General features: G+C 36.5%; 1 protein-coding gene and 1 non-coding gene across 5 annotated transcripts in view; both read left to right on the top strand.

The window, feature by feature from the left end:
• LOC106880305 (tRNA-dihydrouridine(20a/20b) synthase [NAD(P)+]-like) overlaps nucleotides 1-14874 on the top strand; it is a 233774-nt gene that overhangs the window by 150291 nt on the left and 68609 nt on the right. The window lies entirely within an intron of this gene.
• On the top strand, nucleotides 5093-5165 carry Trnak-cuu (transfer RNA lysine (anticodon CUU)). The gene has a single exon. It is a non-coding gene; the product is annotated as a tRNA-Lys (tRNA).

Genomic DNA, 14874 nt, shown 5'->3' with positions numbered 1-14874 from the left:
TGTGTGTGTGTGTGTGTGTGTGTGTCTATCTGTCTGTCTGTCTGTGTGTGTATAGTTATATGTATGTGTGCAGTGATGTAATATCCCAGAGGGATGAATAGAGTTATTTACATAAGACAAATCCGCACCCTATCTCAACCCTTCACTGTAATTGCCATTAAACATTAAAACAAAATGCTGTCAGTTTACAAACACAAGTTGGGAGAAGAGAGCCATTCAGACAAGACTAACTCTAAAACTCTCTCCACTTTCAGTCACCTTTTCGTAAAATATACTGGAGGTCAGGACTTCTCTAGCTACCTCTACTTTTCTTTTGATACTGGAAGTCTAGTAATAATAATAATAATAATAATAATAATAATGATAATGATAATGTAGTAATATTACTAATAGTAATAGATGGGAAAGAGGCTTGAGTCTTTTTTTTCTTTCTTGATTTTACTTTCTGTTTTTCCCTTTTTTATATTGTTATATTTTTGTGTTGGAAAGTTTTCAAAACAACATCTTCAGAATCTTTTTCTAGCTGTCTTTCAGCTTATTCTGTGTGCTTGTCTGACTATCTGTTTTTCTGTCTGTCTGTCTGTCTGTCTGTCTGTCTGTCTGTATGTCTGTCTGTCTGTCTGCCTGCCTGCCTGCCTGTCTGCCAGCCTGCCTGTCTATCTGTCTTGTCTCTCTTTTCCTCTGTTTGCCATTCTGTCTATCTCTCACTTCTCTCTCACTCACTCTGTTACTCTGTTTATCTTCTTCATCTCTTTAAATCTCTCTCTCCTTCTCTTGCTATATATATGTGTGTATGTGTGTATGTATTTCTCTCTCTATCTCTTTCTCCTCTGTCTGTCTCAATCTCTCCATCTTCTTCCTCAGATCAATAATTTATATGGTTTACTCATTTCATATTGCTTCCATTGATTTCTGTCTGTATTTAGAAAGCATTAGATTGTTGTTGGTATTGTTCTTATTCTTATTCTTAAGAAATCATTATTATTATTATTATTATTATTATTACAATGTTTTGGGTTATTTTATTAATTTATTTATTTTTTTGCTTTGCTTTTTCCTTCTCATTGATTTCATTTTCAGAAAGGTAAATTGTAGCTTTCTGTCAGAATTTTTCCAAGGTAAATGTCATAGATGGCTGTTACTGTTATCTGGTTTACACCTTCAGAATTGCTACCTTAATACTATTGTAATCCTTAGCAATTGTATTGACTGCCTATAAAAGGCTATAAACACTGCTCTAAGACAAACAATTCCCTTCTCTAACTAAAGTGTTTCTCTCGATCACCATCATCGTTCATTATGTGTATGTTATTTCTCTGCTTGGATGGGTTGGATATGTCTTTTTCAGCATAATATTTCACTCCTTGTAGCCCTTTATCATATCACTGGTGGGATTCAGCTTCTTAAGATCAGCATTCACTAACCCTTCGTCCTCTATAGGTTACTTCTACTTAGATCTCTTGGCACTTCTGTACCCAACTGTCATCCATCATACGCACCATGCATTCATACCAGTTCAAGCTTCTCTTATGCACTCTACACATGATTCCTCTTACACCAGTTTTCCTTTCAGATTATTTGTGCTCTGTCATTCAAGCACACTAACACTATGCATCTAGTAGAATATGTTTGCCTAATTTTTTTCCAACCTTTGCTTATCCTATGCATTCAGTGCCCGTATGTCTCTACCATGCAATATCATACTTCATACAATCTGCCCTTCACTCATTGAGAAAATCCCTTTGTCACCAGCAGAGGTTATAGTTCACTGATCTTTTCCTATTTTGTTCTGGTTACTATGGTTTTAGACAACCCATCACCACTGTTAATTTAGTTTACCTAGGTAGCAGAAACTGTCAATTACTTTTAGTAAGACATCCAGACATTTCAAAGAACTTAATTTGTAGGTACTCTTACTGCTAACTACTATTGTGTATCTTTCTGTCAGCCTGCCAATGATTTTACTGCATTTCTTTTACATCATAGATTATATTAGGTACATAGTACTGAATTTCTGCTTCTTTCTGCATATAGCACATGGCCATTTCTCAGATGGTAGTAGAGTCCTGCCTTCTTTCCTGCTAGGTTTACTTTAAGATCCCAATTCAACATTTGGAATTGCTTCTCTAATTCTTCAACAGATTCAGCTATCAGAGATAGGTATACAAAGGTTCCCATGGACAGCTGATCTTAAATTCCTCTTGAATGGCCTGGAGAATTATAATAAAGAAGACCGGGGGGGGGGGGCTGAGAATCAAATGCTGGTTGACACCTACCTACACAATAAAAACCTCACTGAACTCATTGCTAACACAGCTTACTGACATAATCTCTGTGCATAGCTTTCATAGCTCTCAACATCCTTTCATTTAAACCTAGTTTCCTTAACAACTATCAGAGTGTGGTGCCCTCACAAAAGCCTTCTTGAGATCAATAAATGCTCTATGTAGTAGCTTGTTCCTAGCTAACAGCTTTTCCTGTATTTATTTTTCTTAGAAGAAAGTATTAATAGTATTCTGCTCTAGTGTAAAACCCAGACTGCATCTCACTTAAGTTAATCCTCTTCATAATTAGTTGTGTTATAGCTCTTTCTGTTACTTTCATAACTTGGATTATCAGTTTAATGCCTCTGGAGTTACTGCTTTCTAGATCATCACTTTTGCCTTTGTAGCAGAGTTTTTTTGTTTTTGTATACTTACTAAATTTGGAAAGAGAGGCAGTGCTCATATCCTGTGCAAACCCTCTGAGACTGGTGAAACTGATGCTGTTAATATTTTAAGAAAAACATGAGCAGGGAGAATATTGCAGAGGGATGATGTTCTAAAGAGGAAGGACTGGCCAAAGTGGTTAATGCTGAGTCAAGGGCATTGGACACAACAAGGTTTAAGAGAGTTGGAGAGTCAGATCCACTGTAGATGTGCCAGTGACTGTTCAATAATGTTCACAAGTCAACAATACTTGTACTAATAATAGTAATGTCATGGAAGACAGAGCCTGATGTAAATGGAGAACAAGTACAGAGTAAAAACAGCAGAATTAGAACAATAGTGAGATGCAAGCAAATGGAAACAGATCAGAGTATTAAGGAAATATATAAATACAAAAAAAATAGGGAAGTACTTGACTGAGAACTTTATTTTGTTGACCCCAGAAAGGAAAAAGCAAAACAGCACATGCATTTTGTCTGATGTTCTAATGATTTTCTCTAATAATAATCCTTTTTACTATAGACACAAGGTCTGAAATTTTGTGGGATAGTTAATTACACTGACTCCAGTACTCATCTGGTACTTATTTTATCAACCCTGAAAGGATGAAAGGCAAATTTGACCTTGGTGGAATTTGAACTCAAGACATAAAGACAGATGAAATACTGTTAAGCATTTTGCTTGGCATGCTAATGATTCCATCAGTTCACCGCCTTAATAATAATAATAATAATAATAATGATAATAATAATATGAACACAGACCAGAGGCTGTGACAGAAAATGAGAATTGCAAGATCTTGTGGGATTTCCCCATAAAGACTGACCATACTATTGAAACAAGAAGACTGGATATGATAATAGAGGACAAAATAAACAAACAGTGTAAGATCATAGATTTTGCAATTCCCTTTGATAGCAGAGCTGATACAAAAATAGAAAAATGAGAAATATCAGGATCTAGCCTGAAGGCTGAGGAGAATATGGAATACCAAGACAACATTTATTCCTAGTAGTAATTGGTGCACTTGGCACAACAGCAAAAAAGGCTATCTAAAAGACTGAAAGAAATTGGAATTGAAATTTGCATTGTTGACCTGCAGAAAAGTACCATCCTATATTCTGCAAGAATTCTAAAGAAAATTCCTGAGACTTGAGAAAACTTGTTACAAAACATAAAGACAGAATAACTGCTGACTAAATTAGCATGCACTAGCATGATAATAATAATGATTTCAAATTTTGGTACAGGGCCAACAATTTCGGAGAAGAGGATAAGTTGATTTCATTGACCCCAGTGCTCAACTGCTACTTATTTTATTGACCCCGACAAAATGAAAGACAAAGTCAACTTTGGCAGAATTTGGACTCAGAATAATAATAATAATATGAGCACTCAGAAAGCGCAAACCTCTGCTAAGGCAATACCAACGTCCTCTCAACAATTAGCAAGAGATGATTTTTAAAATGAGAATGTTTGACTGCTCTCACAAACGAGAATATTAAAAATGAACCTGACTGCTCTCAAAAATTAAGTAAAAAAACAGGAAAAATAATTCAAAATCCTTGTCCGGTACTGGATTGATCCCCAAATCTAATCAGTTTGTGCCAGTCATGAGGCCAAACATCCCTGAAAGTTTCATCTGAATCCATCCAACAGTTCTTGAGATATCTTGTCCACAGACAAACAAAGAAACAAACAAACACGACTGAAAACAATACTTGCGCCTTCGCTAAGGCGGAGGTAATAATGATAATAATAATAATCCTTTCTACCATAGGCACAAGGCTTGAAATTTTGGGGGAGGGGATGAGTCAATTTCATTGACCCCAGTGCATAACTGGTACTTAATTTATCAAACCCAAAAGGATGAAAGGCAAAGTCGACCTTAGCAGAATTTGAACTCTGAACGCAAAGATGGATGAAATGTTGCTAAGCATTTTATCTGCTGTGCTAATGGTTTTGCCAGCTCGCCACCTTAATAATAATAATAATAATAATAATAATAATAATAATAACAATAATAATAATAATAATAATAATAATAATAATAATAATAATAGTAATAGTAGTAGTAGTAGTAGTCATCGTCATCGTCATCGTCATCATCATCATGGTTTCAAATTTTGGCACAAGACTAGCAATTTGAACTCGGAACATGAAGATGGCTGAAATGCTGCTAAACATTTTACCCGCTGTACTAACGCTTCTGCCAACTCATTGCCTTAAAATTCTTTTCTATTATAAGCAGAGGGCTTGAAATTTGAGGGGAGAGGGCTAGTTGATTACATTGACTCCAGTGTTTCACTGGTGCTTATTTTATCAACCCTCAAAAGGATGAAAGGCAAAGTTGACCCTAGTAGAATTTGAACTCAGAATGTGTAGCCCGGCTAGCTCAGTTGATAGAGCACAAGACTCTTAATCTCGGGGTTGTGGGTTCATGCCCCACGTTGGGCAAATTACTTTTTCTTTAGGCATAGGAGTGGCTGTGTGGTAAGTAGCTTGCTTACGAACCACATAGTATCGGGTTCAGTCCCACTGCGTGGCATCTTGGGCGAGTGTCTTCTACTATAGCCTTGGGCCGACCAAAGCCTCGTGAGTGGATTTGGTAGATGGAAACTGAAAGAAGCCCATCATATATATGTATATATATATATATATATATATATATATATATATATATATGTGTGTGTGTCTGTGTTTGTCCCCGCCAACATCGCTTGACAACCGATGCTGGTGTGTTTACGTCCTGTAACTTAGCGGTTTGGCAAAAGAGACCAATAGAATAAGTACTAGGTTTACAAAGAATAAGTCCTGGGGTTGATTTGCTTGATTAAAGGTGGTGCTCCAGCATGGCCACAGTCAAATGACTGAAACAAGTAAAAGAGTATGGATGAAATGCTAGCAATTTTGAAAGGGAAGACTAAGCTTATTTCATCAACCCCAGTTCTTGACTGATTTTGGTACTTAATTTCGTTGATTCTGAAATTGAATGGCAAAGTGGTCCCCTGCAAAATTTGGATTCTGGTTGTAAAGAACCTAAATAAATGCTGCAACATATTTTATTCTGATATTATAAGGATTAGCATAGTAAGACAACAGGGTAACACCTTTTGTAGTAGAGGTTAGGAAGGCAAAGAAAGAAGGTGAAATACTGTAACTGAATAAATTAAGAGAAGTTCAGAGAAGTTTAGAATAAGACAAGAAAAGGCAAAAAGGTGAAAATTTTGTTTGTCTTTTAAGAAATCTCAGAAATCATTTAAAGAAAACATTCTTTACAAGCTTAAAAAAAACTTTAAAAAAACCCCAAAACCAGCACATCATACGGATTCTGCCCAGCTCTCTAATAAGGATTTGTAACATAGGTACCAGGCCGTAAACTTACTAAGGGCAGGATAGAAAAAGGGTAAAGACCATGGGATTTCACCCCAGAAAGTTGGCAAAGGCTGGTACAGCTTGACACCGGTGATGTCACAACTCATTTCTACAACTGAGCAAACTGGAGCAATGTGAAATAAAGTGTCTTACTCAAGAACACAACACACAGCCTAGTTTGGGAATTGAACTCACTACCTCAAAATTGTGAGCTCACTGCTCTAACCACTGAGCCATGTGCCTCCTCAAAGGTGGGATAGAGCTGATCAAATAAATTTTCTGTATATTCCATATTTTATTGACCCACATTACATTATTCCATACAAATTTAAATCTAGAACATAAAAGAATGGTATCTAAATTCTACAAGACAGTTTGTCCTGCATATTACCATTTCTACCATTCCACATCTTCTGAAACAACAACAATAGTAATAGTAGCAACAACAACTGTGCCACTAGCTATATGAAACCACAAATCTGTTAATACAAAGCAGGACTTATGAAAGATAGTTGAGAGATTGCTGCCCCATAGGGGATTGATATATGATTAGTGAACTATATATCAGTACTATAGCCGTTGTTCTAAGGTTAGCTGTCATTGTAATAGTACAGATAAACCTGAATGTTACAGCATTTGTATACAGTCAGTAGTAGTAGTAGTAATAGTAGTAGTAGTAGTAATAGTAGTAGTAGTAGTAGTAGTAGTAGTAGGAGTAGTAATCTCTCACTAAATCTGTTGCACACTCTCTCTCTGTCTCTTTCTCTGTTTCTCTCTCACTTTCTCCTTTTCTCGTTAACAGGTTTATGAGTACAGCCACACTAACTCACATGCACATGCTCACACACACACACACACACACACACACACACACACACACACACACACATATTAAACCTGAGCAAAGGATTAATCTAACTAACATGTTTGCTTCAAGCCCAATGGAGTTCCCATTTCTGCTTGTGTGTTCATACATATACACATATATACATATATATATCAGTTCATCCCATAAGTTCTGTCCGATTTTACCTTTTTTAAATTGAATGAAATTTAATAGTATTTTAGAATGTCTAATGGAATTAAAAATTATTTTTATGCATTTGTGTACATTTAAACTAATTAAATATTATTTCACAGAATAATAGAATTAAAATTTCTTTGAAACCCTTTCTAACATGGAAGTATCCAAAGAGTATTTGAGGCACATAATGCTTTATGAGTACAAGAAAGGAAACTCTGCAGCCGAAGTGACTTGAAACATACACTCAGTTTATGGAAAAGAATGCTTGAATGAAAGTACTTGCAGAAGATGGTTTGCAAAAATCAGAAGTGGAGATTTCAGCCTTGAAGATGAAGATCAAACAGGATATCCAGTTGAGTTTGATGATAAGCTCCTTGAGGCATTACTTGAAGAAAATCTTGCATTATCAGTTGAAGAATTGGCAATAAAGCTTAGTTCAAACCATACAACTGTTCATCGTCATCTTCAACAGCTTGGAAAGGTTTCTAAACTTGGAAAATGGGTGCCTCATGAATTGTCTGAAAGCAACCGCAAATCCCAATTTGACATCTGCTCTTCTCTCCATTCTCGCAAACTCATTTCACTCATTTTGGATAGACTTGTGACTGGTGATGAAAAATGGATCTTCTATCGAAATATTAAACGTTGTAAACAGTGGCTGCTTGGTAAAAGGGAAAAAGCTCAACCATAACTGAGAAGGGAACTTCATGAGAAAAAGGTTCTTCTCTCTATCTGGTGGGATTGCAAAAGAGTAATTTACTTTGAATTGTTACCACCTAATGCAACAATCAATGCTCAAGTCTACTGTCAGCAATTAGAGTGTTTGAACCAAGCTTTGAAGAAAAAAAGACCCGCTTTAGTGAATCGAAAAGGAGTGATGTTTCATCAGGATAATGCACGACCCCACACTGCAAAGATCACATCACAGAAGATCAAAGAACTTGGGTGGGAAAAAATTCCTCATCCACCTTATTCTTCTGACCTTGCTCCTTCAGACTACCATTTGTTTTGTAGTTTACAGAATCATTTGGGGGACATAACTTTCGCAAGCCAGGAGGAGGTCAAAACTGACATTTCTGAGTTCTTCACTTTGAAACCAAAAGAGTTTTACATTGATGGGATTAAAAAGCTTGTCAATAGATGGAAGGAAGTCATAGATAATCAGGGAAAGTACATTGATGATTAAATTTCAATTAAATATAACATTTGATCACTTGTTTTCTTTATTCAAAATTCGGACAGAACTTATGGGATGGCCTGATATATATATATATATATATATATATATATATATATATATATATACTCACATGCATAGAAATGCACATAAATATTTGTATATACATATATGTATGTGTGTATTAACAGGGTGACTCAGTTATATATTACTTTGTTTCATGAACATAAATTTGAATGTATGCCAATACAAAGTCCTCTTTTCCTTGCATTTGCACATAAGGTCGATGTTATTTCCAGTCCACTCTCCACCTTGATGACTTAGTTGTGCAATATCATCAGCAGAATCCAAATCACCTAGCTTCCCTTCTCATTCTGTTCCATGTGCCGAGTTGCTCATAATCTTCTTTATAATGAAGTTATTACAAATAGGCTGGAGAAAAATGAAAACAATACACTTTCCCAACTACATGCTTCTAGGTTCAGTTCAACTGCATGGCACCTTAGGCAAGTGTCTTTTACTATAGGCCTGAGCCAACTAAAGCCTTGTGAACTGAGACTAAAAGCCAGTTGTGTGTGTGTGTGTGTGTGTGTGTCTGTGTCTGTGTGTTTTTGTTTTTATGTTTGTCTCTCACCATTACTTGACAACCAGTGTTGGTTTGTTCATGTCACCACAACTTAGCAGTTTGGCAAAAATGAAACTGATAGAATAAGTACCAGTTTTAAAAGTAAGTGATGAGATTGATCTGCTCAGCTACACCCTTCAAGGCTGTGCACCAGCAGGGCTGCAGTCCAACAACTGAAACAATTATTAAAAGGAAAAGTCTTGGTGGACACTGACATAGTGTCAATTAACTCTAGATTCTCATCTTGTTCTGATACAATGAAAAGAATGTTAATAGAGGGATGTGAAGTTGTTGATAAATTTTTCATGGATGCTGTTGATTTGTACAATCTCTTATTGTAATCCATGGTGAATTCTGCTAAAGGTCATCTTGAAGTTTGTGGGTCAGTGCAATTGATAACTAGAGGTATATGAAATTCACAATGCTGTTTTATACAGTTGAAAATTTGTTCTGTACATGTTAGGAAAGTCAGCCTAATGTTCATGGAGGTTGTGGGTTAATTTTTGTCTTAGTCTATTGAGGACTGCTGTACTAAATGTTTTTCCTTGAAATCAAGAACAATATGATACCTCACTAAATGTTACAAGCACTGAGGTATCACTTCTTTGGTAGAGTCAGAATAACTTCTTGTCTCCCATCATCTGGGCACTGTTCTGTATAGCATATCATATTGAAAAGATAGACAAGTTCCTGTGCAATAATTCCCTGCCCATGTTTCAACATTTCTGCTGGGATATGATCCTGTACTACTGCCTTGTTATTCCTTTTGTGCAGTGGTTCTCAACAGGGGTCCATATGACCTTTGTGGGGTCCACATAAGATTTTGTTGTTAAAGTTTATGTGCAATAAATTGGTTACACTTCTGCAATACACAAAATATTTTAACAAATTTTTATACAAAATCTGATGATATTTAATTATAAAAATATAATAGGTTTTCTTAAATATCAAATGGTTATGAGGGTCCATGCAAGTAAAGCAGGAATCAAGAGTGAATTGGTGAAAAAATGATCGAGAACCACTACTTCAGTATTTAATGACTGTAAGGACTTGTTCTGTTGTGTCTTCCAGTGACACATTCAATTGAGTGGCATCCATTTCTTGTTCAAAATTAAAAGGACTGGGTGGTGGAGGCCAGTGGTAGCAGCAGCAGCTGTGGTGGTGGTGGCTGATTGATTACTTCCCTTAAAAGTCTCTAGGTTTGAGCTTCACCAATCATTAGGATGCAGTCAGCTTTGCTCCTGATTGCTAATACTTTTCCTATCAATAAATTATTTTGTCTGTCTTATATATATACAGTGTTATTTTTAGCCACATATCTGCTGCTCTCTGTGCTTTAGCTCACTGCTGACCCCTCTTGTCTCTCTTGCAACTTCAGTTCATCTTTTATCCAGAAGTATGTAGTGTTTATCCTCAACTCTCCACTCTTCCAAGATTCTGGTTGGCTCCCCTTTATGTTGATTTTTGCATCTTTCTTCTCAATCTACCATATTCCATGGTGGAGGCGCAATGGCCCAGTGGTTAGGGCAGCGGACTCGCGGTCATAGAATCGCGGTTTTGATTCCCAGACCGGGCGTTGTGAGTGTTCATTGAGCGAAAACACCTAAAACTCCACGAGGCTCCGGCAGGGGATGGTGGCAAACCCTGCTGAACTCTTCCACCACAACTTTCTCTCACTCTTACTTCCTGTTTCTGTTGTGCCTGTAATTCAAAGGGTCAACCTTGTCACACTGTGTTACGCTGAATATCCCCGAGAACTACGTTAAGGGTACACGTGTCTGTGGAGTACTCAGCCACTTGCACGTTAATTTCACGAGCAGGCTGTTCCGTTGATCGGATCAACTGGAACCCTCGATGTTGTAAGCGACGGAGTGCCAACAACAAATCATAGTCCATGATTCTACTGATATCTATTGCTCCCTCTTAGCTGTGTCTTTTCCTGACATTGATGGTCTGAATAAATCCTTTTCATTGCCCTTCAATATTTCTTTTCTTGCTCTTGTATTTAAAACCTGCAGCTAATTTCTTACCTTCACATGAAACCTTTCTGCTACAACTGGTTCTTTCAGGTTCTCAGTTGCATATCATCTGCTGATTTGACCCTTTTGTTCTCTTTTAGCATCAACTAGACTTTTTTCTATAACAAGTTATGGAAGTTAATTGATTCTATTTCTGCTACTGGTATTCGAAGATGTCCTGATTATCTTATGGATGTTTTTATGTCTGAAAAAATTATTCCCATTGTTTGAGTTATAGAGACTATTTAGTAACAGTAGCCGCTCTCCATTTTCATTGATCATTTCTGTAAACCTTTGTGGGTAAAATGTAAGATTCTACTTCACTTCTCTTTTCATCCAGTTTAGCACTTAAATCTCCAGTTAATAACTTGATATCTTAACTCATTACATTCTCTATGACTATTTGCAACTGATTATAAAAAAAAACAAAAACATCAGTATCAGTTCCAGTTAATGCATAGATTTGTATTGAATTGACTTTACAATCTAGCTATTATAATTTGATCACTGACTGGTTTCCATTCTACCAATGCTTATGTTACTTCTTTAGTTCATATAATACCAACTCCATGGACATGATAATCTTCTTGTCAGCTATTTTTATCCTGTCCATCATACTTTACTAGTTCCCAAAAATACTTAGACAGTATTGTTTCATTTCTTTCAGTACTTAGTTATCTTTCCTACCTAGTATAGACTGCATCCATCCCACATCCTAATTTTTGTAGTGTATTTAGCATTGATGATCCTATCTATTAGGCATTGGACTTCCTTTTGGATCTGGCCCAATTCCATCTCACATCTACCATCTCTCTTTTATTCTTGCCTTCTAGAATGTTAATTCTCAAAATTTCTTTAATGAGTTTTATGTTGTTACAGTATTTTGTTGCTGGCCCAACACCCAACCATTAAGCATTATCATTTTACCCTTGAATAAGTACTGATTACTGGACTTCAGAACATGTTTGTGCTGGTGGGCTATACATGTCACAGTTGAAGGGGGAGGTAACATTTCAAGGTTATCACAACGTTTAGGCTTTGATTAAAAAACCTTACCTACAAAGTAATGAATAACCAGTTTTAGATTACCAGACATTTGCTATTCATCAGAACCCCATCAGTATGGCTGCTCCTACCATCTGCACTAAATGTAGCGTATAGAAAAGCAAGGTTGGCTTATTTGGGAGAAGCTATATTGCTGTAGGGCATTGTTCACTTAATACATACCTACACTAGACCATATGAGATATATACAAATATGTTTGAAGTAACAGTCTATCATTTCAATAGCATTAATTAGTATTAATTATGTATACATGGCTAGCTAAATCTTTCTTTGATATCTAATTAATACTGTGTGCATACATAAACACAAACACATATATATATTTAAGTATATATGTCTAGTCTATGCATTCTCATATGTGTGGATGTGTGTGTATATATGTGTCGAGTCACTTGTGAGGTCTCTCATGAGGGCTACTGGTAACATGGAATCCAGTACAGCTTGTTGCATGGACAGGTTGTTGGCAAGTAAACCAGCATCCCCACTAGGCTAACCTGGAGAAGAGGGTGGCTAGAAACCCAGCAGGACTAAAACAAGACCTGTCAAAAGGACAAATGAACCAGTGTAAGTTCAATGACTATCTAATAATAACATGGGCACTCAGAAATTCTGGGTTGGCATCCAGTATGCTGGAAGACCACTAGGAGTGAGGTACTCTCAGCTCTTTTTTAAAGCATGTCTCTAGGAGAAAGTCACCCTGATATAAAAAAAAAAAATAGATATGCATGGAATGACATGGACATTTGGGGGTACATTTTGTTTGTGCTTAAAATCATGGCACTCCCACATATCCCTAATGTGCAACCCATATTGGCACTAGATGTCTTGCTTCGGTTTGTCTCAGGATCATGTCAGTAGGGCGAAGAGGGTTTGTGAGAAGGTGTGCAAGTCTTATTGCACCTAAAATTTTGCACAAGCATTGCTTTGTCAGTGATGGTAATACACATCTACAAGCTGACATACATGTGTGCATGCGTGTTTGTGTGTGTGTGTGTTTGAAAAAAAATGAATAGGAATGGCTTTTCTGATAATTTTTCCACTTCAATAATTGGATGTTTATGAATCATTATAAACATGTAATTATCAAAGTGGAAAAATTATCAGAAAAGCCATTTCTATTTATTTTTTCACGCTATTCCACAAGTTTGGCATATAAACAAACCACATACACTATATATGTGTGACTGATAGTGTCTACATTATTAGAGCTGCTTTTAGTTCATAATTTAATATAATATAATATAATATAATGTAATATGATATAACAATGTAATATAGTATAATATTATGTGTGTGTGTGTGCGTGACCTAGTGGTTAGGCTGTTGCACGCACAATCATTAGATCATGAGTTCAATTCCCGGACTGGGTGCATGTTGTGTTTTTGAGCAATACACTTCATTTCATGTTGCTTCAATCCCCCTTTTGATCAGTGGGGAATGTTGGCCTGCTTACCTAGCCAGCAGGGTGGTGTCATTTGCAGGCTAAAACAATGCAAAAGTGCATTGTGACTAGCGATGTGTAACATCTGATAGCTTGGTTGGTCACATGATCATGTAATAAATGGCCATGTGATTAAGAAGTTTGCTTTCAAACCACATGATTTTGATTTCAGTCATGCTGCAAGACACCTTCTACTACAACCCTGGGCTGACCACCTCCTTGTGTGTAGATTTACTTGAAAGAATCAAAAAAGCCTGTCATGTTTCTATAGATATATATACACATAAGCATACACCTATATATATTTTATTGTGTTATAATATTCTACTTTTGTTATTGAGTACTATATTACTTGGTTGCTAATTTATAAAGGCACAGGCATAGCTGCAAGCTAAGAAGCTTGCTTCCCAACCACATAGTTCTGGATTCGGTTCCACTGCGTGGCATCTTGGGCAAGTGTTTTCTATTATAGTCTTATGCTGCCCAAAATCTTTTGAGTGGCTTTGGTAGATAGAAATTGAAAGAAGCCTGTCATATATATATATATATATATACATATATAAAAGTATGTATAAACATATATGTATGTATATATCATAAACAATATATATATATATATATATATATATATATATATATACACGTGCACACACATATGTGACCGTGTAATTTAGATACATTCAATTTGTTTTTCTGTTTTTTTTCTCTCTCTTCTCATCTGTTCTTTCTGCAGAGGTGCAAATGCTCAAAACATTATAGACAGTCTTCCAATTTTCCTGATTGTCAACCTAACACTCCCTGTTTGTTTAGTTTTTCTTTTACCTTGTCTTGTTTTTTATTTACATACTTTTGTACCATATATAGGTTAGTAGGTCAGCTTATGTCTAATTGGGGTTTAATTGTTGTTGACGTTATTTGATTATTATTTTTAAAATTTGACCTGTGTTTTGGGGAGGCAAAGGTTATGGTCTATGTTACTATAAATATCTGAAGGGGAATTCAGTTCAGTTTTACGTATGATTCTTTGTAAAAATATATATATTATTTTAGACCTATGCATATAAGCAAATGTGGGCCATCATAAAATGCATGCATATGCATATATAGATATATATATGTATGTATCGAGACCTTTGGAAATGTGCTGTGCGTGAGAAGACCCGGCAAGCCAAGTGAGATCGTTGCCAGTGCCCCTGGACTGGCTCTTGTGCGGGTGGCACATAAGATGTACCATCCTGAGCGTGACCGTTGCCAGTACCGCCTGACTGGCCTTGTAGTGTTTTCAAGCGAGATCATTGCCAGTGCCCCTGGACTAGCTCTTGTGCGGGTGGCACATAAAAGACACCATTTCGAGCGTGGCCGTTTTCGTGCGGGTGACACGTAAAAGCACCCACTACACTCTCTGAGTGGTTGGCGTTAGGAAGGGCATCCAGCTGTAGA

Source organism: Octopus bimaculoides, chromosome 4 (genome assembly GCF_001194135.2).
Source record: "Octopus bimaculoides isolate UCB-OBI-ISO-001 chromosome 4, ASM119413v2, whole genome shotgun sequence".
NCBI classification, from domain to species: domain Eukaryota; kingdom Metazoa; phylum Mollusca; class Cephalopoda; order Octopoda; family Octopodidae; genus Octopus; species Octopus bimaculoides.
This window is presented reverse-complemented; position numbering and strand designations above follow the sequence as displayed.